This window comes from Catharus ustulatus, chromosome 8, assembly GCF_009819885.2.
Source record: "Catharus ustulatus isolate bCatUst1 chromosome 8, bCatUst1.pri.v2, whole genome shotgun sequence".
Classification (NCBI taxonomy): Eukaryota; Metazoa; Chordata; class Aves; order Passeriformes; family Turdidae; genus Catharus; species Catharus ustulatus.
Window position 1 is genome coordinate 16,732,595 of NC_046228.1, and position 16,597 is coordinate 16,749,191.

Genomic DNA, 16,597 nt, shown 5'->3' on the forward strand with positions numbered 1-16,597 from the left:
GTATCTGCATCTGTTCCCAACACAAGGCATGACGCCCAAAATTCCCAGACACTCAGAGGAGGAGCTACTAGGATTTTGCATGTTAAAAACGAGGATCTGCAGAACCTTACAGAAGCATCAGCACTTAAAATGTGGGTGGGGCATGAGGACCACTCCTACCCTCCAAGAGCTGATGTAGGAGAGATCTCTTCTCTGCAGTGCATCGAGGCATTTGGTTCACAACAGAACACCCATTGTTGTACCAGATGACAAGGTTGAATAACTTCTTCCCCTCAGAGGCTGCTAACCAAGCTCTGTTAAAGTTCAATGCTGCTCTGGGAAAACCTGAGGCGTTTTCTCTAGCACACTATTAAACAGAAGTTTCTCTCCCTGTTTCACAGCTGGCTGGGATGCTGGACCTTCCTGCTCATGCTTTTTACTCCCAAAAAGTTCTGCAGAGCCTAGCAGGGGTAGGACTTCAGTTTTTCTGTCTTGGGAAGCTAATACCATCACACTTTGCCCCCCACCATGTTGAGACACAAGGACTTTCAGCACAATAGCTAAAATCTATTTTGCTCCTCAACAAAATACTTTCAGCACATTTCTCTTGCACCGAGCAGTGAAGTTTTCATTTTGAAATGTTTCCAAGTTAAAGTGATCTAGTTTCTCCCTCCCAAAGCCATCCATGATGCTTTTCTGCTTTACACAGAAGCCCCAAAGGGCACCAACTCTGCATTTCTAAGATACTCTTTAAGGCATCTTCTCACAGATGATTGAATCTGAACTCCAGATGTCTGCAGGCACAACCTGCAGCAGCAGATAATTAAAGTACAAGCAGCACTGTAAGGGTTTGAGTACGGACCTGCAGAATTTCCTGGCTTAAAGCCAGAGCTCAGTAGGCCCTGTCAAGGATGAAAACAGTTTTATGCCCTCGGTGGTCAAAGCTGAAGATAGATTCGGAGACTGTTTAAAAAGTAAAGAATTAGTTTCTGGTAGGGAAATAAGAGGAGGAATACCACCACTTGGTTGCCATGAAATGAGAACATCTCATAGGCACAGTCAATATTTGGGTACTTTTATGAGACACAGCCCAGTAAGACTCAGTCCCATAACACCTTAGCTAAACCCTTTTCAGAAGGAAATCACCAATACCCTACAAGCCTCCAAAGGGTACAACCAGTTGCACCAATAGATGTTCCCTTCTCTAGAGCCTCTGGGCAAGTTTATTTAGGAAGTAAAAGCAAAACATATCCCCTTTCATCTCTTCCTCTGCTCCTGGCTATAACATTTCACATGGAGCACAAAAGCTTCTCTGAAGTTTCTTCACCTGCAAGTCCAGAATGTGTGTCATGTTTCAATGAAGTCTCACGAGGATCCCAGATCTGCAGCTGAGCTCCTGCCAAGGGAGCTACCAAAAACACCATGCAGGATGCAATTTGTGTGTAGCCCCATCTCCCCATTTCTGCCACAGCCTCACCCTGCAGCCTCTGGCAAGGCTCTGCATTTCCTTGTTCAGCTCCACCCTACCTGTCCCTCCACAGAAAGATGGCAGAGGAGCAGACTTAGCAGCAGAGAAGGATTTCTTTTCAAGGCACATGATTAGCATGAGCCCTGGAGCATTAAAGGGAGACTCTCGTCCTTGTACTTATTTCAGGAGCTAACACCTGATAAATCCAAGGTTATATTTAATGTATTTTTCTTCTAAAAAAACTCCAAAGCCATCCAATCCTTGTTACCAGTGCTGGCAAGCTGAGACACTTTCTTAAAGGGTAGGTGGGAGATCATGGGGACCTCTCCTGCTTCAATAAAAGGAATTTTATTACACGCTGCTCTTTCCTTTTTGTTCTCCATTCAACATAATAGCAATGTCATCTGATACATTCACAATTAATTTCTGGAAAAGAGGTGTCTTATGTTATAGCTTTGACCCAGACACATTGCATTGCCACGAAGAAAACAGATGCATGGGATCAAACAAAAGCAGCTTCCAGCACGGGTTTTCTGCAGTTATTGATTTTACTTGGAACTCACTTCCACAGAGCTGCCTTCAGAGAAACCAGCAAGAGGAGATCTCCACCCTGCAAGTGCACATGCTCTTCCTCCACTGTATTGGCTGGCCAGGCACCGAAATGTGGGTCCACAACTCTCATATGTGAGACATGCCAGGAGAGGTGGCATGAGGGCAGAGGAGATGTAGCTGGTGATGGGAGAAGAAAGTATATGAAAATAGGCTCTATTTTATTTGCTGAGAAGGAGTGAGGAGAAGGCACTCAGCTCTTGTTCCATGAGATCCCTACTCCTAGAGGGAAACAACTGTGGTTGTCGTCCCACTCTGGTCCAGACTCTCATCCTCCTTTGGAAACCAGCCTGAAATAAAGAGCCCTATAAACAAGGACACTCACAGATGGTCACACTGGATTAGACATTAAATGCCTCCATATGGCCAAGTCATATACAGAAGAGAGAACAAAAGACAGAAGGAGGCAAAGACTCCTACAGAAGGAGGTGGCATTGATCTACTAAAGGCTCCAGCCCAACTCTCTTTAGAGAGAAGTGCATCCCTCACTACAATGTTTACATCAGTACAGCAGTACTCCAGCTCATCTTTTGCTTTTTTAGAATCCATGCAGGGCATTAAGCTATGCCAGACAGAGGCAGAGTGTTTTAGGGCTGGATTCAGCCACACCACACCTGCCAAGGTGCCCACAGAGCCACACTCCTCACATGCCAGCATCAAAGGGGCGAGTCTAGACTCCCCTGCCCCAGGGTAGTGCAGCCTTGCCAAGGCCATGCCGAGACTGTTTAATCCTATTAAAGCCTAAGCTGGAAGTACACGATACTCATTAAAAGAAAATAGCTCGCTTTGTTCCTGAGATCCAAACCCCACAGCAGCAGACACTGTGGGATAACCCCCCATAATTGACCTCTGCAGGCAGGCTTGCCATTCCCCACTCCACTGTTAGGAGAAATCCCATAGCCCTGCTCTTTGCTCCCATATGAAAACACAGATTTAGGATCCCTACTCAAAACAAGTGCCAGAGCTAGAACATACATATCTGCAAAGGGAAATTGCAAATATGAGGGTCCAGCTAATCCTTTGGGTGCTGCTTTACAGCACACAGGGCCAATAGAGAACCACAGTCAGTTGTCACTCTCCCCACACTGCCCTTCTCACTTAAAAAGTACCAGGCAGACAAAATATTAGCTGGTTATACAAATCAACAAGAGAATCTTTTAGGAATAGCAATTATTTAGCAAGAGGTTAAAAAAAATTTAAAAATAGAGGTAGATGGGCTGTGCAGACTCATCCAGATCTCTTAATGCATGGAAGGGGCAGGAATTCAATAGCACATGGAGCTTATCTGCAGCATCCAGCTAAAGTGCAAGATTCAAGATTTCCAATGGTTTCAGGTGTTTCCAACATTTGGTTTAATCTGTTAAACTTCTGAAAAGTGAAGCAGCTTTCCCCTTCCAAAACTATTTATTTTTAAGATACTTGTGCTGCAGCGCAGCACACACCGTTGATTACATATCACCTCACTAAGGAAGTGATGAAATCAGCCTTGTTGCTTTTATTCATTCCACCTATAATGAGCTGAAGCAATTCCTTCCAGTCTCATGCCATTTGGAAAGACAGAGCTGTTTGTATCCAGGTAACCAGAGCTGGCACCACAGAGCTGGCTGCAGATGTATGCCCAGGGACACATCTCCCCGATGTGAAAGGGCCAAGGAAGGGGCAAAACCCCCTGCAGCAGCAACACCTGACCACACAGAAAATACAGAGGAGCCTGGTGGGGGTGCTCAGGCACTGGGCTGCTTTGTGGGTACACAGAGCTGTGCAACAACACCCCCAAAACAAACAAAACCTAAAAACAAAGAGGAGAAGAAGCAGGAGAACAGCAGCAACCAAGAGTTAAATGGTTTTCATTCCTTCATGCATATTTCCCATCTTGTTTCTCTGCATGTCCAAGTACCAGAGCACTGCCTCCCTGTCTTGTGGTAGCAGAAAGTCAGTCCCACAGTAATAACCACAAAACCTGTTACTTAAAGGGAACACCTTTAAGCAGCTGGTCCTACTTCCCTGCCCCTCAATCAACAGAGCAGTCATTCTTCCCTTCCCCTTGGTGCTTGCCTAGCAGCTCTTCACTCAGAGTATTAAATGCTCTCTGTTGCTGAAGAGCCACCATAGATCTTTCCATACTCTCTGCATCCACTAACCCACTCTCTTTACCCAAGAATGTCTTCTTTTAAAAGTGATATCTAAAAAACCCCATGAATATAATTTTTTTACAACAATAAAAAGCAAGACAAAAAAAATTACAGAACACTCCTTCCACACAGCCAACTGTGAGTGGTTTGCTTTTTTTTTCCAGAGCCTGCATAGTCAGTTATTTCTTAAGAAGGTGCTTTATATGCTCTCAAGGCAGCATTCATACTATCCCACATATCCTGGCTGTTGCTATGGAAATCATTGCTCCGTAAGCTGATGTGCGAATGCAGGTCTCATTGCTGAGCAGAGGCTAAAGGTGTGCATGAGTCAAACTATTTGCTGTGCATTATTCCTCTGCAGCCTGGCTGCTGCCAGGGGACAGCAAAGGAACAATTAGTGTCTGCACAGAGGGTGCCTCTAGCCAGTAGCTGTGGAGTTAGCACTGCTGGACAGTCACAGGAAGGCTCTGGCTGTTGCCTGCAGCCAAACACGATTTAGCCATCCAGCTGCTCTGCTCTGGGTGCCACAGGATGCAGGTACAGGAGGTACAAAACAATCCATGCTGTTTATAAACATTTCAGGGGGAAGGTAAGTCACAATGCACCATCACAGCCACAAGGCACACTGTCCCTTGCCCTGTCTGTAGGCCTGTGGTCCCTCAGAAAAGTCAATGATAAAATCAGGTTTTTGGCAAAGATCTGCTGGTGGTTACAGAGAGGCACAGACTGAGGAGTGCCACAGAGCCCTCTGACTCTGGTGAAGCAGCAAGACCAAAAGGAAAAAACATCCACAAAAATTAAACTTCCTCACATATGCTGTGTTTAGCAACTTGACTAAACATGGTTTTCTGCTCCTGACTACCTATGAATAAGCATTAAGGCAGATATTGGAGTGCTCCCAGTCAAAACACAGCTTGATGCCAGCAGGCACTTCTCAGAAACAACTGCTGGCCTCTCCCAAAGAACCTGCAGCCTCCAGGACTCAGCCCCTGACCACGAGTGCAGATGCAGCCCTGGAGCAGAGGGCACATGGGGGCAGCTGCAGAGCTCCTCTGTGCCCCATTCCAGCCAAACACCAGCACTGCAAACACCTCTCTGCACGTGGCAGGCTAGGAACATTTCAAGAAAGCATCCCACACCCCTTTCTTTCCCCGGAATACTTGGCAGTAATTTTCATAGATACATAGCAACTAGTAGGAGGTCCCAGGGCAGCCCCTATGCCTCAGTGGTTTTTAAGTTCATCTCTTCTGCAGCCTGAGGGGAGGAACTGGGAACAAAGAGGGAACAAGGGGTATAATGATCTCACATTTATGGGAGGTTTTTAAGTGGGGAGAGGGTAGGGTCTTTTTGGCAAATGTTAGATTGGCCATCTGAATATTCAAGGCTTTTTTCTTTCAACTGAGGAACACAGCAGACAAAAGCAGATCCATCCAAAAAAAGCAAACATGGGATTTTTTTTCCTTCATCCACCTGAACAAATTGCTCCTGCAGAAGAACAACAAGTGGTCCATCACACAAACTTCAGGTTTCTATTCACATCTTACCTCCTTTCTCACTGCTCTACAGGAAACAGGTACTATACCCAACCTCTCCTCTGAATTATCTTCTGTCCTAAACACTAGGGAACTCTTAGAAGCCAAGCAAACAGCTTAAGTTACAGAATGACAGAAGTTGGTAAAGTTTTTACACCACCATTCTTTTCCTTTTGTCAGTCACCCTGGGGAAAGGCAGCTAGTTAAAGAACAGAGTCCAAACACCCAGACCGAAGTCTGAACTTCCACAAAACATCTCAGATCACAAAGGCAATAATCTCAAAGCACAATTCCTGTGAGGCACATTATAAATTACAATTAAACACAGTAAACAGACTGCAGCAAATCAGTGTAAACAAAGCAAGCATATCTCCCTCAACAGCAGCCCAAAAAAAAGGTAGCACTTACCTCATTTCAGGGCTAAAAAGGAGTCTGCTGTCACCTAGAGCTGCTCTGCTCCTACTTGCCTTCTCAAGAGAGATGGTCTGCTCTCCTCCCCTCTCTTATGAGCTACCTGCCAGAAGGTCAGCTGGTCCCTGGTCCTTAGCAGAAACACCTGGTTCAGCACAGCTTGCTAGCAGAGCACAGGGGTGGCTGGGATTTAAAACAACACAGTTAGTGATTCTTTGTAAATATTGTTGTAGTTTTAACTATCTGTGAGCTGTAATGGGCATTTTTCTGTTAGAAACAGCTTATTTGATCAATGCCTCCTAATATTCTAATAAACTCTTAACCATTTACTAAAAATACAATGACAAGCAAACAGAAGTGTTTCCAACTGCTTTAAGAGGATATGGTACGAATGTGAATAAATTATGTTAAATCATACTATCATAGAGAAGCCTCTTGTGATTTATAAGTTCCTACCTTATGTAGATTAATGCCCCCCCAATTCTGCAGCCTGTAGAGAGCTCTCTTTTGTGTTGTGATATGAACACACATACTATGCCTCAAAAGCTTCCAATTACGTGGGTGGGATTTGGAGAATACAAATGACATAAAAACACTAGAGGGGTTTATTTCAGGAACAGCTCAATATGATAGAATATAGTATCAAGATTAGAGGTTATAAATTAGAGATTCACTGTCTTGTTAGAAAGGGTATAAAATAAACACTGAAGGAATAGTAGAGATATAGGAAACAGCAAAGTATACATTTAATACAATTCATCACCAGTCTCTTATTTTTAGTATAATGACATTCATGGTGAATCATATTGTGACTGTAATTTTAAGAAATGTGATTTTGAATGATTTTTTGATATGATCTGTTTATGACATTCCTAGGTGCAGACACAATGCTGTTAGAGGGACTGGGAAGGATTCTTCTCATGTACATGAAAGCCAAAACCTATCTACTTAAATTCTGAACAAGTTCCTGAATTGTCTAATCGTTGGGGTTATTTCTCCCTTCTCAGCTGCATCATTTCATGTAAACTGTTTATTTCTTGGAGTGTGAATTTGAGTAAAATGCTCCTTAAAATATTTGATCCTCCTCTGTAACAGATGTAAGTGAGTTTAGAAATCCAGATCCATGAAGTGATAGATTGAATCCAATAGTTTTCTAAGATAATTTTCTTCAACAAAACCCAAGTCAAACTCAGAGACAAGATTCTTGCAAATGTTAAAAAACTATAATTTTTTCAGGGATTGCTTCATTATGAAGTGGAAGATTAAATTAGTACATGTCAAGAGGGAGGATGCACAACAGAGAAAGGGGAAGAGGAGTTACTGACTTAAAGTTCTGCTAACTTTTGGTTTTCCTGGGACAGAAACTATTTTTCTGCTTTGCAGGAGAAAAAGTTCTCTTAGCTACACAAAACTACTCAAAAAAGGACTTTACCCCTCATGTCTCTGTAAGAATTCCACCCTAATTTATGTGTGTGATGACAAAAGAAGACACAAAATACCCATCAGTGCAAAATCCTAAAATTAAACTGCAGGGGAGAAGGAGGGCTTGCCAGCAGGGTCCTGTACCTCACACTCTGTATGAGGCAAACCCTAAGATATCCAAAGCTCCCAGCTGTGATTAACTCCTGCAGCAGTGAAGTGACTCAGCACCAGGCAAGAGATCTGAGTGCATTTCAGGGTGAGGCCACCTACCTACGTGATAGCAAATACTGCAGTGCTTCTTTAAATGGATTCTATACAATAAATAGGGTGTAATAAATCTCATTCCCAGCACCTCATCAGGCTGAGATTTGTGCTCTCTTGGCTGAATATCATGCAAGCTGGCTTCACTTGACCAGCAACACACCCTGAGGGTCAGATATAGGGGGGATATTTTCATCTGACTAGACTATTAGTGAAACCAAAAACCAAATACATCTTTCCCTGCCACTCCCCTTTGTTGCTGTTGTCCTGTAAACAAGAAAGAACTCATGTGGTTGTTTTAGTCATTTCAAAAATAATCCCAGGACCTGTTAAAGGATGATAGAATCTGATGAAATGTGTCCTGTCCTTCTACAGGAAAGGCACTGGGCTCTAATGGTTTTTTCCTCTTACAAAGCAAAGAAAACAAGTGATGTTTCCTTCTCTTCTGTTTGAGCCTTTGGACCTGAGTTCAAATCTCTGTCTAATCTAGATTTAGAGCTGGAAAAAGACAGATAATCACATGTGATTATCAGATGCACCCATTCTACTGATTCAGGATGGCAATATTCAACTTACCACCTCAAGAGGAAACCTCTGGTTATTTGGCTGTTGAACACAGACAAGCTGTTGTTGTACTCACAACAGAATTGTTCCAGGTATTTTCCCTAAGTCCAGCATATCCAGGATGTATCTGAACAGGACATATAACCAGCTGTGTCAGGAGCAAGGTGCCCTGAAGGCACTGGAGCCTGCACAGGGCTGGTGCAGTGTGTCCTTGCAGCTCTGATGGGTGAGGAGCACTGAGCTGTTGGGCAGCGCTGCACCCCTACACATCACAGTGATGTCTCTGTGCTTTCCACCTCCTCAGGCTGTTTGTGGCACCTCATTGCATCTTAATAAAAAGAAGATTTTTGTAAGAGATTGCAAGATTCTGGGGGTTGGAAAATTGGCTGATTCATGGAAACTATTTCAGGTTAGTTCTACAATGTAAGCCAGTAGAAAGGCATGTTCATCCCAGAAGACTGACTCTGGATTACTTGGAGCTCAGCTGGTAGGAGCAGGGTGCTAATAATGCCAAAGTCATGGTTCAGTCCCTGCATGTGCCATTCATGTAAGAGCTGGACTCAGTGATCCTTGTGGGTCCCTTTCACCTCAGAATATTCCGAGATTCTGTGATTCTGAAGAAAGGCACTTCAGAGCAACCCAGCAGAAACCTCCTGTTGGTCGGCAGCAGTTCATCTGCCCCCATGCACCAACAGAATAAATCCTCCTTGCGTTTTCTCCCGGTGACTCCCACTATCAGCACAAAAGCCACATTGCCTTTGGAAACACAAACTCCCAAGCCCTCTGGAAGGGATGCTCATGTCCCTTGTCCTGCTGTAACCTGGAATTGAACCTGATTCAAATGTAATTCATAGAGCAACTACAGTTACACTTTCTCTCTTGCAGTGAGACACAGTGGCAGCTACTCAGTTCTGCTATATCTGCAGTGTTAGAAAACAGTAACTCGATACAAAGAAAGCATCAGCAGGGGTCTGAACTCACTGCTCAGCGGCAGCAGCTCCTGGTCGAGGAGCACAGCTTCAGATGATGTTAGGGTGACACATCCCAGCCACAGTGGAGAATACACAATTGTCCCCATATGACATGAAAGCTGACACTGTCCACAGCACACAATTTTAGCCATTAGACATTTGTTATGAATATCTAGCAGCTGCAACTGGGAATAATTTCTAGGGTGAAGGTCTTACATTCCCTGTGCAGACACAGTAGAAGGGGGAGTCAGCAGCTGCTGAGGTTTAGTCCTCAGCCAAAACCCTGCAGACTTCTGACCCTTCATGTTTTCCCTGGACTGAGAGCTCCATGAAGCTGCAGCTCCAGAGGCTGTGGAGGTGGTGTTGCACTTGCTCTGATCAAGAAGTGTGTTTGTAGCTCCAAGTTCAGCTCCTCACAGCAGCCGAGTTTGTCCACTTCTGACTGATGCTCCTGACAGTTACCTGGCTCCTCTTTCTCACCACTATTATGACTAATAAATACATCCTGTCATTCTTAAAAGATACTGTAAGGAGCTATTCCCTTTCATCACTTGTGCTCAAGCCATCTTAATGAGGGAGGAAGTACGCTAAGATCAAAGAGAACTCTGCACTAGTTCAGCCCAGCAGAAATCTCACAGACAACTGTCCTTGCAAGATGGGAAGAGATGATTGTGGAAACTAATCCATGCTTAGAGCAAGAAGCAAGAAGTTTCATTTTCTCTCCTGAGGGCAGGACTGGTATTACTGACTTGTTTTTGTTGGCTGCAATGGCTGTGGTCAAGTTTTTGTGTTTAGTTGACTTAGCAAAACAGTCCTGAAAGAGAAGTGGGAAGTCTTGGCACAAATTGTGCATTTCATTATGGTGGTTTGTGGTAATTTTATTGCATCTAGGGATGGATTCCAAATGGATGCTCTGCTTCATGTGACAGTTCTTGAAGAACTGATCCACTAGCTGACAGCACACAGCCAGCAGGACAAAAATGAGGTAAATTTGCTGTGTGCTGGTCAAAGAGGGGGTGAAATTGTTGGTTTTCATCTTAAGAGAACTGAGGCAACCAGGGTCAACTCCAGCACAACTATGGCACAGCCTTCTGCAGAGATGCTGAAGGTAGCACCTATTTATGGTTACCAGGTTTTCAAAAGGCAGACCAACCTATGATTTTGGGATTTCTCTTTTTAAGTGATGGTACTCTTACATCACAATGGAATACTTCAAGGGCTTCTCTTGTAAGCTTCATTTTTTTTTTTTGGACATATTAGGTTCAGACAATTAGATTTTAGCTGCTTGAAGGTAAGAGCTGATTATTGGGGAAGCTTCCAACTCATGACATCTCAAGAGACTATGGATTTTAGGCAATAAACTTCAACTCATACAAGTTATGAGTATACTACCTGGAAAGAGAAATAGATAAAATATTCTAAAATTCACAGGGAAAATTTATCATTTACTCTCAAAAACCTTGAATTATTTGCTTGATTGAAATGTTGGAAGTAGGAAAATTTAAAATATTAATCTGTTCAATTTTGTATTTTTAGGCTTATACTATAAGAAAAGTCTATAGGCACCACATGAACTGAATCCACTCATCTGTAACTTCATAATAAACGTGGAGATATACTCAGACCAAGAGCCTGCAAGTTTCATGATTCTGTTTCTGAGTTGGTATCTAGTCTCCTCGTGATTTCTGATGGCTAAGTAATCGCTACAGCCCACTCTGCTTGGTTTTATTTTCATTAAGAAATGGGTACTGTAGTCTCAGAGTGTATTAGATACCATTTCCAGAAGTGTACACTTCACTGGAGGACTTCTGTGCCAAGTCAGTGGTTTAGGGACAGTCCATCAGTGCAAAATGCCTTGTGTGTGTGAGGACGACCAGGACTTCACAGAGTGTACAGAACAGCTATGGGATAGCTTCAGCCTACTAAGGCCACTTACCTTGGCACTGACAGGTGACAGAGGCAACATTTTACAGGTTCAAAACTTTCCATTTTAGTTTTGTTTACATAAAAATGTCATAAGGATGCCAATGAAACTCTATCAACAAGAGCTGGTATGTCTAGAAAAGATGCTGCATGTCCCTGCCATTATTCCTAGACAGTAACAAACAAGAAAATATTTGGACATTTTTTTCCCCCCATTCTAAAGGCTCCAATATTATAGATAACTGGGATCTCTCAATATGAATTAATGATCATGTGAAACAAAACACAAAAAAAATCATACCCTTCAAAGGACTGTTCATTTGTATGTGAGTGCCTCTAACCCCAATGGAGACAAATGGAAGATGTACATATAAACAAAAGGGAGAATATATTCACCATGATGGACTCAAAAAGGCCAGCCTGGAAGAAAGTGGAATGCATAGAGGGATTTTAAGAAAGATTACAGATGCTGGTGGCAACTGCACTCAATAAATTACAGTTAGATCAAAGAAAAATAGAATGCTTTGATAAGAGATTAAAAAGTGCCCTTCTCAAATGTACAGCTGCAATTAAAAGCAAATAAAATTCTATTTTAACCCTATACTCAAGGTACTACACTTCCCCCCTTGTTTTATTAATAAATGACTTCTGGCACTCAGTGAAAAGATAGCTTTTTCAATGTCTGCATTCTGTTACAGCCAGCTATCAAATAAACATGCAATCATTGTTTGCATGCATGTATCAAAATTTCTGATGTGGTCCATGGGCTTTGGGTGCAGGTGGTATAAATTTTAGAAAAACTAGGTGATGTACTGCAGCAAAAACATGAAGAGATAATCCAGACAGCAAGGCTGCTGCTTTTCTGGGGTTGATAGCTATGTCTTTACCAACTTCTAATAAAGAGAAAAGCAAAATTGGATTTGCTTTCATCTATTGTCTAGAATAATTTCCTGCCCAAGAACATAATGAGCATGCACACTATTGCTTATACAGCTTAGTAAAAAAAAGTAGTTATTTGAAAAGTCAATAGAAAATTGATCAGTAAAATCATAAGTTATTACAAATGTGAATATGCTTTCATCATGTTATATTAAGTGTAAAAGTTGCCCTTTTTTTCTTTGTAGTTAGCTTGCAGCTAGCATGGGAAGATGCATTATTACCGTTTCCCTCCAGCAGGAGAGAAGCAGGCACCCCAACATGCATTCTTCAATGACTGGGACCACAGAAGTATTTGCAACTTCTTGATTCAAGGCAGTTCAGATCTGAGCAATTTAATGCTGCAGGTGTCTAGAAATTATATCCTTGGAAAAATCACCTTCACATTGTTCAGACAGTAAAAGTCAAATCTGGCACTATGGCCTTATGTTTTTCATCTGGGAACTGCTTCACCTACACATTTTCCATCTGAAGGTTAAAATTTACCATTTTCCCACACTAGTTTCTGGTTGTACAAATCATAAGTTGAAAGTCCTCTGCACTGGCAAAGTGCTTTTAGTAACAGACTTGACTTTCTCAGTCATCTGGTGCTGAGGGGTCTGATGTTTTACTTGGGATTAATTTGTTTGGTTCAACAGGCTGGAGGTGTGCTTCACAGCCCTGTGTTTCTGTGAATGATGCTGTAATGCCTTGAGAGCTCATTCCACTGACCACTTATTGCTGATGAGAAGATGTTTTTGTCCTCTTATCAATAATTTATAGTTGATATAGAATGTGGTGCTCCTCCTCTCTTAAAAACCCTTAGTTAAAAGAGCACAATTCCCAGTCTCATCAGCACTAAGCTATACAAGTTTCCATGAAATCAGAGTCATGAAGCTGAGGGAAGCATGGATGCATACTGTTGGGATTAATTCCTTCAAGTTTTCCTAGCAGTGGCATTACAGAGTCTGTGTATGAAGAAGCTGTGCTTGTGCGTCTGGGGTAGAGGCTGCACATGGCAGTAGCCCTCAAAAATCAAATTACCATTTTTGGACATAGAATACAGCTGTAGTGGTCTTAGAGCTGGGTAGATGTTCAAAACACATGACAGTGCTTGATTTTGTCTCTTTTTGGAATAAAGTTTTTTCTTGTTCCTGATTTATTGATTGACTGGCTTTTGATAAAGCAACATCTATCTTCCATCTGTGCAAGTCTCTAGGTCACCTGGTAGGGATTTCTGACAGGAAATGTCACATATGTCACATATGTCTCAAGTGAAATTTTTTCCCCCCAAAAGACAGGGAAAACATTTCTACTGATTTCTGTGGTCAAACACTAAAAGAGGAGAGCCCAAAATAAAATTGCAAGGATGATAAGAAATCCACCTGTACCTGGCTCTAACCTCAGCAATCTGGCATTCTGAGCCAGCACATGCAAACCTAAGAGTTCTGACTGTGATCATGTGTTGTTGATCATCTGACAAATAAGGCTTAAGAATATTGAAAAAGAAAAGGAAAAAGTTTTTCCATACCTATTTGAGCTGGAATTCAGACAAAGTTGTAGTCAGTCAGAGATGCCCAACACTTCCTTGCCTCAGGAAAGCCAGGACCTCTGGTGGAATTTAGACAGCTAATGGTTCAATATTTCTTTTTCACTTTCTGACAAAACTAAGAATTGCAGAGAAATAATATGAAGAAAACAAAATAACTAGCCAAACTGTGCTATGTCTCACAAGCTGCAGTTTCTTAGCAAAGGCCCTGGTGATTTCTCATTTCCTCCAAACCAGTTCTCTGACTCATGCTGCTTAGTGGGAAAGCAATGCCTTTTCCCTTCCTCATCACACACCACTGTCTGAAAATAAAAGGTTACTCAACAAAATTTACTGGCCACTCACTTGAAATAAAGACAACCCAGTGGTCTGAACCCAAGTGTCAGAGAAGGCAGTGACCTCTTCATTGCCATCAGGCAGGAACCTCTGGGAATGTATTCACTCCTGTGGCCACTCAGGCACAACCCTTGGCCATCTGAAAAACTAGGCACTGAAAAATGGCAGTGTCCTTCAGCATCTCAGTTTCTTAATTTTTTTTCCCCCTTGTATCCATGAGAAGAAGTGAAGTATGTATTTGTTTTTATGCTTCTTCACCATGAAATTCATGGTGTTTCGATTGGATTAATGCCATCCCGCATCCTCTCTATCAATGCCTTAGGGAGAGGAAAAGGGATCTTCCTGCTTCTTCCTATGATTTTAGAGTGAGAGCAGCCTATGCCTGCACTGCCTTTGCCACGCAGATGGTAAAAAAAAAAAAAAAAAAAAGAAAAATAAAAAAAGAAGAAAAAAAAAAGAAGCAGACCCCATAGCAAATTTCTCACAGGATATGTGAATTAGATATGGGCAAAACTTCAGGAGGAACTGGCTGGTCCTGGCCACAGCCCAGTCACCTCTCTAGCTCCTTTGGATAACAAAGGTTTTTTTGGTCTCCTTATCCAGCTGGTGTGAAATGCCTTTGCTGAGACAAAATAGCTATGGGGGAGATTTTTAGTGTTTTCCTTTGTGAAACAGCAACTTCCTGAAAGTAGTGTCTGCAGATGAATACATTGCAGCCTGCAGACCCAGAGAAACCAACTTAGATCATTCACTCCTCTTTCTCCCTTTTGCCTGCACTCCCTACACTTTCTGAACCTGAAATGACAAAGAAAAAAGAAACCCAATGCCAGTCTCATAACAGACTCCTGTAAAACTTCTGTGTTGGAGAAGGACACAAGGTTTTTCTCCAAATTCATCACAGACATTAATTTCTCTCTGATTGTGAAATTTCTGAGGAAAAGGTACATTTGGGGTTTTTTGGTTGCCTCTTCTTTTTTGTTGGTGTTTTATTTACTCTCATCTCTAAAATTAAACTCAATCTTCTTCTTTAGTATATGCTATACACCTATAATAAACTGACGAAAAAGAGAAAAAATATTCCCTCATCCTATTTGGAAGTATCTACCCTCTAGCCCCAAGAGGATGACCAACATATGATGTAATGTAATTCCAAATTCACATCAATGCTTTCCACCCTCACTGGTATTGTTGGAATCAAAGGAGATATTTGTTAAACATAGCATGGATAAAAATCCAATGATATCTTACTGCCAATGAAACCTTGTGAAAGGGGAGGAACAGCTTCTCAGCAAATTTAATGTGAACTAGATTTACGCACTTACATTTTAATTGCAAAATGTTAAAAGCAAAAACAAAACCCAAGACAATAATCCCCAAAATAAAAACATAAAAGGGTTCTTTTTTCCAGGTAATAGTGATTTTAAAGTTCTCCTCAAGCTGTTTGTAACATTATAGCGGATATGATTCCAACAAATGAGAAAGAAAGGCTGCCTGAGTGCATGTCCTATAACAGAGTTGTGACACACTACTGTTTTGCTAAGAGATGACAAAATCAATGCTTTATGAAAACATCCTTGTATTTTAAAGCAAAATCCATCCAATTCTTTATCACCTTGATTCCCTGAGCTCTGTTTTTACAAGAAGCAGGAATCTCCCTTAGATAGAGCATCCACTTGGGCTGCATCCAAAGATACCACAGCTTCATGCCAGTAAAGCAGAGAAGCTCCTTTTCATTTTCCTTAGCTCCCAAGAGGTTTCGACTGGCTTAAAATTATGAAAGAGTTAACAACAGGCTGGCTGACCTGACTCAGTTCTGGAAAAACAGAGGGAAGAGTTAACCAAAGCTTTATCAAGAGAGAATCAGACAAGTTACATGAAATGGATGCCAATCTGTGGGGCTAGATGCAAAGGAAATATATATTTTTAAGTGTTGTTTTGCAGAATGAAAGGTCTGGTTGAGAGTAGCATTCATGTTAATGCAGTTTACTTGGGTCTTGCCAAAGGCATTTCATTGCATGGCATATGTTGGTATGATTAAAAAGCATGCATTGTATGGAATTAAAAGGATGCACTTTGGAAGATCTAAAAGTTGGCTCACTGACAGATTGCAAAGTGGTGAGAGTAACGAGCGGAACTATTTCCAGCAGATTCCCACAAGGATCAGTTCCTGGTACAACATCGTTTAGTATTTTCATCACGTGTCCAAACAGTGATGTAAAATCAGTCCCAAGATGGTTGGGGCCTGGAGCACTCATGGTCTAAGAAATGGCTGGGAGAGCTGGACTTGTTTAGCCTGGAGAAGACAAGGCTTCAGGGAAAGTAAAAACAGCCTAGGAGGAGGTTACCAAGAAAGCAGAGCCAGGCTCTTTACAGAGGGAAGAGAATGAGACACTATGATAATAAACCAAAAGTGCAGAGTTTCAACTATATATGAGGAAAAAGAAGTTGTTATGAGGACAATCAGACATTGGATCAGGATGGCCAGGGATGTTATGAAATCTCTTTTCTTGGAGGTTTTTAAGATC